We start from the raw sequence: 17161 nt of genomic DNA on the forward strand, positions 1-17161 counted from the left end.
TAAGGCTTAGAGTAACTGTGATACTGCAGATTTTTGGCACTTTAGTTTGGATCCAGGCCTGGAGTGTCTTGAAAGAAATGGGTGGGCCAGATACTCCATCCCTCTTCTAGACAAGAAGTTGGGGATGGCTAGGAAGCACCAAGCTGATGATATTAAAAGTGAATGTGTCTTTGAGTCTGGGGTAGAGTTTGAGTCAGATGTGAAATTGTGAAGTCTGTGAAATAGGAGAGCCAAGGAGGTCCCCCAAAGCTTAGTTCTGCTTGACCAATGACTCTGAACTTGTCAGAGAGAGATAGGAGGCTAATTTATTGTTATTTTTGCTGAATGCTCATCATACTGATCACCCGGAAAGAGAAAACACTTGATGTTTATTTTCTGTTTATGCTTAGAGTGAATAAAAATGCAGTGCATTGCATAGTGCTTTCCATCGCTGTTTTATTAAACATATGCATAAAGTTTTTGGTTTGTTGTCATTTTCATTTCCATTTTTTTTTGTTTTGTTTTACTTGTTAGGATTAGAGTACATCCCATTTTTGATTTTGGTTATTTGAATAGCTGTAGAACATATTTGTTTTGGTCGCAAATGGTTTACATTTTCCATTGATAAGTTTTATTTACTTATTCTTTTTCCTGTGTTGGCTTTCCGTGTCCAAACAACTCTTCCTGCTGCAGGAGATTTCCAGATACAAAAGTAAAAAACTAAGTTTAATGAAATGTCATATAATAGTGCTTGTATTGCCTGACTCTGTTAATAACAGTGCTTGGCAGATCCATCAATGTCCTGGGCTATTTGTGACTGTTATTAGCTCTAGGTGCACAGCTATTCTTGGAGATTGCCATTGCAAACCAGAATGAAAACATGTCAGATAAACACATGGCTGATCTTTTACGTGGGTGAGCATGAAAGCAGACCGTCATGAGTCAATATATATCAGTTTAGTCGCACAACCCTGACATCTCCTTTTTATTTTTTCTCTAAGACCACTTAAAAGATCTGTCAGGGGCAATAGAAATACCAAAGGGTAACTTTATAGGGTCATTTCTATGTGTGAAACCTGCAGTGGGCCTTTGGGATATTTCTAAATACTGCTCAAGTCTTGAAGACACCAAATGAGAGCCTTCAACAATGTATAATAGGCAGTAAATGATTGCCACAAAAAGAATCAAAACACTTCATGATGAACTTATTTCATTTATTGATAATAGGACAAAAAAAGCCAATACATTTTTTGGGTTAAAAAGCACCCTCCTCTCCGGGCTATAAATATTTGGGTGTTTTTGCTGGATTGTGGAAGTAGCCACGGAATGAGACATTGGGCCAGATTTAATAAAGCTCTCCAAGGTTAGAGAAGATACAATTTATTCAGTGAACCTGGGCCATTCTGCTAACCTGGAATAGATTTCTTAATTTGTAATTTGCTATTTTTTGTTTCCTGGACCAGATTCATTCCAGGTTTGCTGGATCACCTAGGTTTACCAATGAAAGTGTATCCTCTCCAGCCTTGGAGAGCTTTAATAAATTAGGTCCAATTAATGGTTGATTGCTAGGGAAAAATTTTACCCCTTTTTTGACAGCAGAGCTTGTGAACATTTCTAGTTCTTAAACACAGCTCACTCTCACTTCATAGGGCATCATGCCTAAAAATGATAACAGCCAGATTCGAAAGCCGTATGGTTTCAGGTGGCCATGTGCTATAAAAAGATTTCTTAAAAGTAGTTTGATACCTGTAAGCAAATGTTTTCAATCCTGGATCAGATCCATGTCAGGTTTGTGGGTCACTCAGGTCCACTGAATAAAGTGTATCTTCTCCAGCCTTAGAGAGCTTTATTAAAATTAGGCACAATATGTTCAATAAATTAACTTCTGTCTTCATTGTTCTGTACCATCATACCTTCTATCTTTAGGTAATTACATTATGTTATATTATTCCTGTAAAAAAAAAACCTCATGAACTGGGTGCAGATAAGTATATACCACAATGGGGATATAGTGTTACAGAAAGGTTAGCTGATGCAACATTTTATTACAGGTAGCCCTCCGAGTTAAGGACATCTGACATACAGACAACTCCTAGATACGAACATTCTGTGCAGGACGAACGCTTGATAGGGGGAGAGGGGCGGTTCGCATGACTTGCAGAAGAAATCCTTTGCTGTTCTGCAGCTTCTTGTAACTCTTAAATGACCAAGTCAAACTCTGCAGTTGTTTCTTTTTGCAAATCAAAGCACAGCTTGCTCCAGAAGTTAATGAATGTCTAGGCTCTATAAAGTTTTTTTGCTTTATTTGGTATTAGCTCACCTTGAGGATTTTATACAGTAACTGACACCACGCTGCCTAACAGTATGTTGAGACAAACATCTTTCCTAATTGCATTTAATAAAATAATGTACCTGTTCCAACTTACATACAAATTCAACTTCAGAACAGACCTACAGTCCCTATCTTGCATAAGAGTAACCCAGGAACTACCTGTATATAAAAGACTGACTTCCTTTTCTCTGTGAAGAATGGCAGCACCCAATGGGGCAATAGTTGGATTCTGGAGAAGCGTAATTTTTCAGCAATGATGTAGTAATGATTTGTTTATTGTAAAAAGCAGCTTATACCTAGCTAGTAATAAACAACAGAGAAATCAGTACTTTATATAGTTTGCCTTATATATAGGACAACAAGAGTAGTATTTTTAGCTTATTACTTAAAGTGTACAACATTCTAAGTTTGGTATTGCCCTTGCAGCTTCATGTTCTCTATATTATTGTTACTTTTCTGTAAGTAGTAAAAGAAATGTAGCTGCTTATCATTTAAAAACACCAATTGGCCTACCGGTCTCATTGTGAATTCCTTTGCTCAGATATCAGAATCAATAAGTAAACACAGAGCAAACATGAAGTATTCATTTAAATACTTGCATTTTACCAATGTAAACCAATGTAAGTTTTATCAGTCAACCATTGCTGATGTACTACCACAACTTGTTTTCTTGCTCTGCTAAATTTTAGAAATTCCTACATCATTTTCCTGTATGCAGGAAAGCTCACTATTCAGTTTAGTACATTAGGGCAGTCTGTAAATAAAATGTTTCTTTTAGTTTGTATAAGTGCATATCCTGGCTATTCTATATATTATTCCATCATATTCTGCTAAAGTTGGTGCTCTTCAAATAGTTGGTAATTAAAGAAATCTTTACCCAATAATGGAAAGGATCCACACCATTTTATAACATGTTTACCTACTAACTGTAATGTCACAATATGTCCTGGAATATGAGGCTTTGAAAATGATTTCCAACAATAATTTAAATATTAAGAAATAACATAGGTAATACTTATGTCATTTGCCCATCCAGTTGTATTAGCACAAACTGCACTTGGATAACAGAAAGCTACCCTGTAATCCTTATAGTTCTAGTAATTTGTTCCTCCAGCAAAGGAAATTAATGCTGTCCTGTACAAGTGATAAGAAAATATGAAGTTGATGTTCTCTGCTTGTAGCAGTTGATATATAATTCTGTAACAAAAAGCAATGTGTGCTATCTTCCCTTCTATCAGAAGTTAGCAGAATAGTTACAAGTTAATTTTGACAATAGTTTTTTTTTTTTTTGATTCAGTGTCAAACAAGTTCAAAGATTTAGCATTATGTGCTCAAAGAATTTTGGAAAATTGGTTTCATTGAGTCTATTTTAAGCTTATATTTCATCCTGATTGAGGTTAATAATGGCAATGAAACAACTGAAGTGACATGCATGGCAATTACATTCAACCATTTGGGTACTTTAAGAGCTTCTTATAATTTACAAGATAGCTAAATACCGTCATGTCAGTCAGAAAAGTAATTTTAATGTTGATTTATAAATAGGTACTTCTTACAGTTTATGTAACACAGAGTACTCAGATTCTTTTAGATTTCAGTCTGCAGTAATTCACTTATTTAAAATATGTTTTATGATAAAGTTCATTTTTATAATGGTGCTCAGGGTGAAAAAGTTTGACATTCAGAAGATCTTAGAAGATATGGAGTATTGGGAATGAATGGCTCTGTGAATATGAACAGTGAACATTGGCACTGGGCACTCAGGATTTTTGTTGTTAAAAAGGAAAGACTCGAACAATGGTTCCAGTGTGTTGGAGCTTGGGTGCAGAGATTGGATAAATAAAGACAGGAGAAATTGGGGGGATGTTGAGTTGGTTGCTAAATGAGAATCAGTCTGGGGGATAAAACTTTGTAGCACAATTTTAGTTCCTTAAGGACAAGAAGACAGCAGCCCTACTAAAGCCCACAGGTCAATTACTGGGTAGAAGAATGGAGGTAATGCTTCTGAGTCAAGGGAATATGTATTTGTAATTATAAGGAGGCCAATGATCCAAGGAATAGATATAGGTAGGTAATGTGAGAATGTAAAATCTTGTGGCACCTTTGCCACTAGGAATGCCTAACTTGGTTCTAGGTTCTATTCTGCCCCTGAGAAAGTTGATGGTAAAAAGGATGGACAAGGTGATACAACAACCTCTTATAAGTATTTGTGTGCCCTGATTAATTAATAATTAATTTCCATTTTTTGTTAGTTGTAAAGCTACGTACACACTTCCAATTATTATCGTTGGAAAATGAACGACGAACGATCCTGCACGATATCTACGAACGATCGTATAGCACCGATCCTGCACATAGAGATAACGACACGATCGTTCGTAGATATTGTACACACAATAGATACGATCGTTTGAACGATAGAGGAACTATGTGCACGACAGGAAAGTGAACGGACGTTCGTTCATTATGCATGCTCAGCCCATGGACGATCAACGAACGACCGTACACACGAACGATGTTCAACGATCATCGTCCAATCCGATCCGCCGGTCCGGTCGTTCGTTTCCAACGAGTTTCCTCGTTCGTCGGCGTCATTGGTTACTTTTTTACGAACGATTTTTTGCCCAATCGATCGTTCGTCGTTCGATTGGAACGATAAAAATTGGAAGTGTGTACGCACCTTAAGACAGTGCATGTTAACTACATCTAAAATTGAAGTACATTGGCCTTGGACACCCATTGATTTGGGATTATTCCTTTTTTTGTGTTTTCAGATAAATATTTTAAAAACAGAAAACTGACATTCAGGTGCTGTCAGTGTAAATATTAAAAAGCCCATGCCCTTGGCAATATACAAAGAATGGTTTTACCAAAAAGTAGCTCTAGTATATTGAACAAATCCCTTACAAAATCATATATTGTATTTGTGTGTGTGTGTATATATATACATCTGGCAAATAAAATTGAATTGTCACTTGTAAATAAAACACATAAAAGATTTTCTATTTTATTGTAGATTGTTTGTGTTGTTTACGAGTAAAGCGTTGTTCTTTGGCTGATGAGACTAGCAGATATGAAACATGATAAATGAGTAAACTGCTGCATTTATGTTGCCAAGCATTTTACATATTTTAAACTATAAATGGTAAATTCAGATGTTCCTAGTTTTATGACATAAGCAGACACTAAATATTTTGTTTTTTTATCACAAAGCATATTAGTTATGAAAACAAATCTCTTGTAAAACAGATATAACAATTTGTTTCTGTTTCTTCAGAAACCATAACACATGCTATAGAATGAGGTAAGTAACTGCAAAGTGAGAAATACCAGAATAATACTCCTCCTTTATAACACCACCACATAAAAATGATTATTTATGGAATGGAATTGTAAATTTATATGTCATGGTAGATGTTATAGCTGTAAACAGAGATACTACTTTCTTTTTGAGTTTAGGTTTGATGCTGCTATAGACTCATGGGGAAAATGCAGGGTTCACAAAGGGAAAAGTTTGCAGATCTAATGCAAAGTATAAGGAATAGCCAGTATTGCACTGCATATGTCCCTGGTCAGATCAACGCAATCTGTTTACTGCAAAATGGGGGTCACAGCAGCCATTGTCATGTACAGGGATCTGAATCCAAAGGAAGTAGGCCTGCTCAAGTAGCCAGGGGTTCACCAGGGCATGAAAACCTGCATGACAATACAACACGTTAGAGGTAAGAAGCCTTAGCTTCATGCCCATTGATCGACAGACCTCAAGATACAATAAATACTGCTGATGATATATGTACACCATAAACTGTTAAGGATTTTTTGAAAGTTTCATATAAAGAAGAGAATGTTAAGAACCTGTGGCAATATTTTATTGCTATAATGTTCCTCCTTGACACAAAATGGGTCTGATTTATTTAAGCTATCCAATACTGGAGAGGATATTCTTTTAACAGTGAAGCAGGGTGATCCTGCAAACCTGGAATGGATCAGGTCCAGGATTGAAAGTATTTGCTAACAAATATCAAATAACTTTTTAGAAATACATTCCAGGTTTGTGGGATCACCCAGCTTCACTGATGAGAGTATATCCACTACAGCCTTGGAGAGCTTTATAAAATCATGCCCAATGAGAGCAAAATTTTGGGCCTTATTTATTAAAGCTCTCCAAGACTGTAGAAGGTAGGCTACGATGGAAGAACCTGGTTTATCCAGCAATTCTGAAATGGATCTGCTCTACAGTAAGCAAAACTGGCTGAACATGAAAGCTTTGCATAGGACTTTGCAGAATATCTCTAAATTTACTGACCAATACAAGCAAGGTTTCCACCATTATATGCTCAGAGGAAACTGGTCAGATACGTTATACTTAGTAGCCAGCACTTTCTTGCACTACTGTTACATTCTTACCACTGATTAGCTGCAGCTATGGAAAACCAAACCCAAGTTAAAAGAGATTCCAGAACTTATAGTGGAGCTTTACAATTACAATATGAGAAATGACAACAATTAAATACAAATTTTTACAACTCATTGTGTCAAAAGTCATATGACAGACCCTCTTTTAATCAGCGTTCTCTCTGCCATGGTAAGCAGGGTTAGGAAACCCTGCTGAGTATAACAGAGAACAGATATCTATATCCACTCTCCATTATTTATGGTTCTCTTAGTAAATTTACACCTTATTACACCTTATTACTCTGGTCAACAAACATTTTCTTGCCAAACAGATCAAAGTCATTTTAGGTTATGTTTGATGCACAGATTCTAAATGTGGTATTGGTTTTGCTAGATTGGCTCTAGTTTTTGAAATAATGACCCTAATAATAATCCCGTAGAAAACTAATGAAACATGAAAATTAAGCAAAATAAACTAGATATACCTACGTATACAAAATTACATTTTTGAAATACTTATTGTTAATATATTCTATATTCCATATACTTACAGAACTAATCAAAAAGAAGTCATTGAAAAACTCAGTTTGTATGATTTCCTTTTATGCTGATGATCAGGACAATCACGTTTTGTTGAGTGACCAATTGGAATTGATGCAAAGCAGCTGCTATTATGCAGTAAAACAGATTTCAAACTTCGAGTGGAACTGTCTATGAAAAGCCGCCAGTCTTCTGCTCGGTATTCTGGTACTCCCATATGGGCTAGTAGTCCAGGAATGTTACAACAGTACACGAAGGCTCCATCTTCCCTGAAATATGGTAGGAGTGTCACCTCTCTTGTCCTGTAAACCGGTATTTTAACGGAGCGGCACAGGCCATCTTGCTGATTCCAAATCAGGGTACTCCCACTTGTTTTTCTTGTAACAATTGAAATCTTTTACATTCACACCACAAAAATAACAATCATTAGGATGATTTTGGGGCTCTTGCCATAACATAGGTACACCAAGTTTCAAACTGTTCAGTTTTCCATTTCCACTGACGTAGACACTCTACACAAGTTTTGCATACCATTGGGGCGCCCAATACTTATCTTGGTCCCCCAGTTAAATACTAAAATATGCAAGATTTGCTTGTTTTACAAATTCTGTAATGTTTCTTCTCTGTTTTTGCTGAGAATATTCAACACAAATGTAGCAAAATACATTATGGTTATTTAAACAAATTCTTCTTGAAGAACTCATATCTCTGTAAAAAAAGAAAATGTATGAATAAAAAGAAGGCACATGGAAGTTTCATGAAAATAATGCTATATTTAATATATATTAAATACAAAACATCGGTGTAAATAAAGACTGATAATAATATGCTGTGTTAACATTTGTTGTTGGTAAAATTGTCTATTCTTATACCTGTATCACAAGAACTAGAGCCAATTCAATGAAACTGATGTCATTTCTGGATTCAACAGACCTGAAATACACTAAATATATTTAAAAATTCTTGGCAATTGATTTTTTTTTTTTTTGTTGAGCTGTATTATAGAATGATTTATGTTTGCCCAGCTTTGATTCTGTGAATTAGAATAGAGTAAGAAAAGGACAAGGCTTTTAAGTGGCAACACAACAATGAATAGTGCTGAACTATATTAGCCCCTTTTTGTGTTGAACTATAAAAGCCTCTTTGTTAGACATAGCCTAACTAAACTAAATAATTCAAAAAGTGATACAGGATGCTATAAGTCCAATGTACAATACCACACTGGAATCAATAATGGTAATGAGCGTAGGTCTCGTTATTCTGACGCGTTTTGCCAAGTGGCTTCTTTAGGGGACTTAGTGTAGAGACTTATTCTGAATAAACAAAACAACAGAAAAAATATATCCACATTATGTACAGTTATATATCATCGGTGTAGTATATGTTTGAGAACAAAAATAACAATAAATGCAAGTTATATCATCTGCATTAAAATGTAAATCTGTAATACATATGGAACATGAGTTGAATGTTGTATCATCTGTATCATATAAAGTCCTGCAATGTTCAATATAGGCATTGTACCTAACCGTATGAATGTATGCATAATGTATAAGCCTAAGAATAGGCTTGAGCTATGTCTAGCAAAGGGGCTAATATAGTTCAACACCAAATAAATTATTCTTTACAGTGTTGCCACGTAAAAGCCTTCTCTTTTTCTTACTCTAGTCTAAATATACACCTTGTTTTGTATTCAGAAGCAAATCTGTTCTGTATAGGGAAAAAGATTTAATTCCAGGTACAAAAATGCCCAGTGTTGCCCCTTTGTATAAACATAATCAAAAGAAAGCTAAAAACTTCATGTTGCAAAATGGAATAACTCAAAAGCATAATACCTGCAAATGCAAAATATTACAAAAAAATCTGTTTATACCAAAACCAGAACACTCCTAAACATATGTCTGAAATATTTTGTATATTCAGATCCTTATGAAGCAAATCTTGATAAGTTATTATTCACTTTCCCCCCACTGCACAAGATAATTTACTCTGACAGCTGTAAAATTGCAAATCATTACAAATCTTTACAGTGTGTTTAAATGTCACCAAAGCTGCAGACCAGCAGGTTTGTAAGAAGATAATTTAGACTTGACCAAGATTTACCCTTCTGTGTATGCTCATTACAAATAGAGGAGCAGCCAAACATTGAGAATATCTACCCACTTTGTGGAGTTTTCCTGGTACAATCAATGATTTTCTAAGATAGAACACTAAATTTGTTGCCCGCAGAATACATAAACTTGCATGTTAATGAGAAATCCGCATGCCCTGTCTAAACGCATTGATTAAAAAAATTGATCCTATAATCAGACTATGGTTATGTGTCAAGCTGCCATGCAATATCTAGAACACTGTGTGGTATTTTATACTATCTTACACTTTTCTTTTTTACTCTTAGACTTGACATAATTTGCACCTGGTCATTAAACTGAAGATTCTTACTTTTTAGTTTGTCTCACCGGTCTGTTTGAAATGACTGTCTAACCTTTGTACTTTAAAAAGGTGCAATTTATCAGAAAATTAGGATATTATTTACCACCCTACCATCCTTGCAGACACTTTGTTCAAAACTTGATCTTTCTGGTGTGAACCTCAAGCGACCTAATGTACCTCATGCTATAATTATTACGGATAATTTCATCACCTTTGCCGAAAAAGCTACAGTACTTAATATACGGATTCAAAGGCAATTAGGTATATGTGAATCATTAAAACCTTTTCAGATTTCTGAAATCTCTGATGATCACTGCAGTTTGAAAATAACTTTTAGTAAGAGTACACCATTTCATCTGCTTTCAGTGTGTTTGCATAGAGAGTTCATTGAATTGCATTAGTGGTATCTTTAATAAAATTCTAGTAAAATAGTATATTTACAGCTGGAAAGAAATGTGTGCTGCAATTAGGTTTTACTATAGAGTCTTCGGTAGAGAGCAGCATCAAAGAAACTGCCTTCAAAGCAACTCTACAGCAAGTACAAATGATACCAATGAAATATACCTGAACATCTTAATTCAGCAGACAAAATATAACATGAACAAAACAGAAAGAGCACAAAAACAATTTCATTGAACCAGAACAAAACAGGACGGCATGCGATGATAGATCTCTCCGATGAACCAAAGGTTTTACACACAGCTTTAATGTTTAAAGCAAGTCATATTTTTCATGTGTACCAAGAACCTAAAACAAAAGAGAACACCAAAGGAATTATTTCATAACATAATGTAAAGGGCAATGGTGTGCTGTAACCCATAGAGAACAGAAATATCACTTTTGGAAGTACCGTGAAATGAGACTACAGAAATGTCATCAGTATTTAGTTGTAGTAAGTTAGTTCCTCGCATTATGCTACAGCATGGTATATATACGGTGGCACAAGTTAAAGGGAAATTACAGTCCAGCATAACATACAGTAAAAAAAACATCCAACTCCTCATTGACTTTATCTATCTTATCTGCCTTTTCTCCAAAGTAATGTCATCTGTTTGATGACAAATGTGTAATATGAGCATGGTTAGGACACATTCTAGGGGAAGCTGCAATGTGTAGTAGTTTCATTTGTCACTGCATTCTTCCTATATTGTTTATGCTGCAATTTGAGGCTTATCTTCTTCTCTCAAACATCAAATAATTCCTCACAGTGAGAATCCAAGTCCTGCAAACTTAGTCCTGGCTAAGATGAAATCTGTTAAACACTTTCAAGTTAAAAGTAATAATGATTTAGCATGATAATAGCATGCAATGCCAAGCTACAATATCTAAAGTTAGCAAAGTACTTTCTTGTATTAAAAGAGGAATAGACTGCAGAGATGGAGACATAATCCTGGCCCTGTTAAAAGCATTGGTCAGACCATATATGCAGTCCAGTTTTGGGCATCAGTTCACAAAAAAATACATTGTGGAATTGGAGAGAGTACAGAGAAGGGCAACTAAACTAATAAAAGGAAGGAGCTATGATAAAAGATTAGCTGAACTGAATCTATTTTGAGAAGAGATGTTTAAGGGGGATATGATCACCCTGTATAAATATATAAACGGTCCATATAGACATATATACAGAGAACTCTCTTCCCCATTATTCACTTTGAGATCACTCAGGAAGTAGTTTCAGCAAGTTCTATAGATTGCTTTAAGAAACAGCTAGATACTTTTCTAGAAGCACAGAATATAACTGGGTATTAAGGCTTTAAAGTAAGGATAACAGAGACTGTTGATCCAGGGAACATCTGGGATATGATCCAGCCTCATGGGATCAGGATAGAATTTATTGCCCCCTGTAGGAGCAAATTGAAGCAGGGTTTTTTTTGCCTTCCTCTGGATCCACTATGTCTATAGATATTTTATCTGGGATATGTTTATTTCCCTAGTAGTTAAACTTGATGGACATATGTCTTTTTTTTCAACATAACTGACTATGTAACTACTATGTAAGTATTTGACAAAAGATATAGTAACAGCAAATTTTGACTGTAGCTTTAATTCTTAAAAAAATGTAAATGATACCATGGAATAAAATAGTTTTCTATAGATTTTTTTTATATAGACAACCTACTAGCCTTTGTTCCAAAATAATGTCATCTGTCTAAAAAACTTCACAATACTCCAGTATTGATGGCAGCCATTATGTATGGTTAGGTCATATTTTTTTCAGAGGGAGAGCTGTATACATACATGTCTCTGGCATTCTCGTGAAAATTTCCTCGAATTTCCGATGGGTCAGCGATATTTCAGCGAACCTATTTTGCAAAACCATCGGAAGATCAAGGAACTTTTTAGGCTCCCCGGCACTAGAGGTTAATTAATTTCTAGTGCCCCGGGTTTACAGTGAATTCTCAGGACTGCATTCATTCTTGCAGCCCTGGGAATCATCCTGTTCTGCGATCCCTGGCACTAGAGGTTAATTAACCTCTAGTGCCCAGGGATCGCAGTGGAACTGCAGATGAACTCTCAGTGCAGTTTCTCCATTGAGAGTTCATCTGCAGTTCAGTTCCCACAGTCACTGGGCTAACAAGTACAGCCCGGTGATAGTGGGAACTGAACCGCAAATTGGGAACTGAACAGCACAGCCTGATCTTTTTTTTTTTTTTTTTTTAAATTCAATCTCATTTGGGGATTTTACACGGGGCGTTCTTGCTTACAATTTCGGTAAATGAGAAGGTGCGAATTCGCCGCGAGATCAAGTTTTAAAAACTGGCTCGCTCATCCCTAATGGGAATAATGAATTTCTGTATACTATCAATTATTCTGTCAGAAAGAGTCTTCCTACTTTGTTTATTAAGCAATTAGAAGCTTAACTCCTGCTCTCCTGCATCAAAGAATAACAATTAAATGATTCCCACTTCTGGTTGGCTGCAGGCTGAAGCCAACTCATTTTACTCATTTAAGGTATTACCACATTGTGGTCCAGAAGTAATGAGGGAGAAGCATTGGTTTTGTAGCAGAGGGCACATTTTATTTTATATTTCTTGAAACTCTTCAGTTTGATGTCATGTGCTACAAACATTGACACTATTTTGGCACATGCTGCAATCGTTTTTTACATTTTGGTGCACTCTGTTCGCCTGCTGCCCCATCTCCATTTCTCAGGTCCCTTAAGTTACCTAGTTCCCAGGTATGATTATTTTTCTCTTTTTGAGCCATTCTGACCAATAGTTTATAGGATATGGCTTGCCTTGTACTGTATTTTGAATCGCTGAGATAAAAATCAAGGAAAATAGTAGTATACAGAGTAATACAGATCAGGCTAAGTTTTACATTGTTATGATATGACAGATTTCATTTCCTACTAAAATGAGAAACTGGTTAGCATATCAGCAAAGTCATTTCAATGCTATTACTTCCATATCTTCCATATGCATAGGGAATAAAGGAAATAATGTTTTGTTTCCATTTATCAGAGAAAGTTCAGGATCTATCAGCATTATAATAACAGATATTGCCGCCTTGTTGTATTAATACAATTTCATTTATTCTTATTTTATTCTTTCTGCTTACAGATGTAAAAGATCTCTAGAAATGAATTAATCATATACTGTCTTAAGCAAAGTACAATCAGAAGTTATCTAGATGTTAATAGAAAGGAGAGGGCATTAAGAATATTTATATCAGTATCCTTCTCTCACAGTTTGCAACACAATGGCTGCAGATTGCCATCAATCAATTAATCAAACATTATTTAAATAACAACCACTGAGCTTAATGAGCTGCAATTGAAAAGCGACTTGGTTTGAGAAGGAGAGGACAAGGTACAGTGTGCTTACTACAATCATTTAACCTGCTAGTCATCCTTTGTTCTATTAATGCACACAGCTCTGTGACGCTGTACCATGCTTCTTTACCCTGAGCAATGGAGCAGAACAGCATAGTTCAGAACACTGCCAATTAGAATTAATGTAGATTAGTTCTTCCTGTCCAGACATGGCCGTCTGTAATCTAATTGCTTCCTGGGATTCTGGTTACAGCGTTTCTGAATAAAAGAGCCTTAGCCATATAGGTCTAATACTTATTCTGTGCCACCTGCAATGTTTTTTTATTAGGAAAATGAAATGAATTGCTTGGGAATACTGCTAATCTAAATGTATGATTTGTTTCATGCTGTTCACCCTGTCCTAATTCAAACAGTAGGTTAGTAGAAAGTGACATATTTGTAGAACCATTCTACTAAGATTGTTTTTATGATAATTGGCTCTGATTAACTAAAAGTGACTGTATTTCCCCCAAAAAAAAAGAATATTTCCATCTTAGGTGGGATCTGATGGGTTTTATCACCTTTTGGCTTTTTATATTTTATCAGGGACCATAGTAGTAATATATCACTATGATCTATTTTACCTGTTTACACGTATTTGGAGTTCAGTACAGTTGAGTACTGCTGACCACTTTGGGGCATTGCCTCACCTACTACTGAATTCTTTTATACAGTATATATACTGAATATACTATATACAAGGATATTGGGACATCTTTGTAACTGCCAAAAAAATTAATTATGGTAGCATCCCAGAACATTTGCATAAATAACATTTTTACAACTTTTAACTTTCTTTTAAACCTAAAACATTTTTAAACATAACTTCCAACTGTTTTGGAACAGTTACAGGACCAAATCCCTCTGTTCTTTCTTCCACGTTTATCCCTCATTTTGGTCTGATGTACAAACTGCTATAATTTAAATACTATTTGCCTAGCAAAATGTTTTACTCAGGGGTGTAAGTAGAAATCACATGGTCCTAAAGCAAACTTTATTGGGGTCCCCATGAGAAACAAAAGGAGCATCAGTCATGTTGCACAGAGCTACAAAATATTTGAATGGTGACCAGCAGGGCTGTTCTTTTGTATGTAGGATAGTCAGAGTAAAAAAAATATCTTCCTTTACATAAGCGGTCAATAGAAAGAATATTCACTTGTTCACTAATTGATTGTTGATAGATTGATGAATACTGCTTTACATCAGTGGTCAGTAGAAAGTAGAATGCTCCCTTAAGTGTGTGGTCAGTTGGAAGAAAAATGCACCTTTACATGGTGGTCAATAGAAGGAATGATGCCCCCTAATATTGATGTTCAGTAGGAATCCCCTAAAGTCAAATTTAGATCCTTCCTATGAATTCTGGCTGCTGTCACTTCCTGGTATTCCTCAGAACACCTGTACCCCAGTCAGTCAGGAGACAACATAAATAGGGCATACATTTAAGGTATTGTCGCTGAGCCCTTTGCTGCAATTTCCAGATCTATTTGAGTTCCTGAGATCCTGCAGGCTCCAGAGATTGATATGTATCTGTGAACCACTTTGTGCTTCAGTGACCCTTGAGTTCTATGTAAAGCATGCTCTAGTGACCTTATGTAAATTGTGTAAAATGACCTGATGTAAATACTATGCTCTAGTGACCTCATGCACTCTAGTGAAATTGTGTGCTCTTATGTTCCTGTTTTGCTTATACTCTAGTTACCAAATTCTGCCTTTTCTTGACAATGCCTAACTGCTGCACTGCCATCTGGCACTAAAATCTTTACTTCAGTGCCAGATGCTAGAAAACAATGAGTGCCCAGCACTCTTCTTCCACACTGCAACCACCGGTGCCCAACAGGTGGTGGACCCAGTACAGAGCATCCACCAACCAGAACAAGCCAGCTTTCAATAGATTTGGATCCCTGTACATGGGAAGGATTGTCTCTTACATGACAAACGATGCCCATATCCATCCTCTGACTACCCATCAATTTTAAGGGCAAGAACTTTAAGTCAGGTATGAGGAGGATATAGTCCAGTAAATAAGAAAGGAAAAGGAACATTTACTGAAAGTTCTGTACACACTTAAGGTGGACCACACCACAATGGTTCACAATACCCACCATAAACCTTGACCAAGACCCTCAAAGGCCCTCAAAGACCCCAGCTGCCCCCAATCACACACACACATTACCTCTCCCTTTCCATACTAACACACTTTGAGGAATGGATGGGTGGAAAAACTTATGCTTACACTTTTCTTGCCTGTCTCCTCTTCTCACTCTGTCATGTAGGCACTTCCCCTATTTTTATATTTTCTTCTCTGCTATGGGTCTACCTAGAGTGCAGCTATCATATATTTTGTTTTTTCCTTCTTTATATTAGCTTCTTAAAATACACATTTAATCATTTGAGGCTGGGTAAAATATTTTTTGTACAAAATAATACTTTAATAGGTTAATAATACATATTTAGAGTTATATAGATCAAAAATTAGGGATGATGACGGTTGAAGGTATAACTAAACGAACTGTTATACACTAACACACTAAACAGTTACATTCTAAACACCTGTACACTAAAGCGCAAATTTATTAATCATGTATAAACTGGTACGCACACCATATACACACAAACTAATAAAACACACATACACTAAACACAAACACACACTATGGCCACTTTTCTGTAAAGGTAACAGAATCCCTGGTAGATGTGAAGATACTGAATATGGGCTGTGATGATAAGGGCTGCTGTGCCTGTAGTTACCACTGATTTTACTACTATACTATTCAATAAATCATCCTTATAAACTGCATAAAATGCAACCTAAAGAAAAAGTAAGTGTAAAAGAAAGCATTTGTTGGTTTGGCATGGGGGGTATGTTGAGTAATTTGGGGCATGGGGGGTATGTTTTCTTTGCCTACATACATTGTGATATATAAATTGGGCAGTATGGCTAATGACATTTTAATTTACCTTTTGTTCTTTGCACTCTCAGTTAGTTTATTCTTCTCATGCAGACTGCATGTAAATTTTACTGCACCTGAATTGTATTTTTAATAGTGTAAAAAATGACATGAGATTTCTCTTTATGGGGCACTGGGCAGAGTCTTCCTAATTTACCCTAGGCTAGCAGTATTATGTTCTGAGTACTTTCATACTGTATATGTGACTGTCTTGAGCCAGGCTACATATCATGACACTTAGCAGGTTGACGCTCATTGACTTTCACTTAGTCACTTTGTCAGAAAAAGCAAAGGGTTTCAACAATTAAATGGGGACGAACTCCCATATTTACTGGAAAATCCCACTGGATTGAGCTAAAGCAGTAGACGGGAATAAATGGTACACTTTCCCTCATGCAGTGTACCAGGCATTAGATTTCAGGGCTCAGCTAAAACCGCAAAAACTGAATGTTCCTTATACAGAGGGCAGGGATAAGCCAAGTGCTCTAGAATCGAACAATTCATTGTGGAGGCACATTTAGTCACCCCCTATAAAGTGTTAGTCAACATATTCCTAGTTTAAGAGTTAATTTCTTGCCCCATTGGTTTACTTTTTTTTTGTAAATCTGCATTCAAATACTTTGCAGATATAGCTGCCGATCTGCCCTGCTGTAATCCCACCATCTCACACCTTGATGTAGGCCCTGACTGTGCATAACAGAAAGACCAGAAGTATGAGTT

The sequence above is a fragment of the Pyxicephalus adspersus genome, chromosome 2 (genome assembly GCF_032062135.1).
Source record: "Pyxicephalus adspersus chromosome 2, UCB_Pads_2.0, whole genome shotgun sequence".
Taxonomy (NCBI): Eukaryota; Metazoa; Chordata; class Amphibia; order Anura; family Pyxicephalidae; genus Pyxicephalus; species Pyxicephalus adspersus.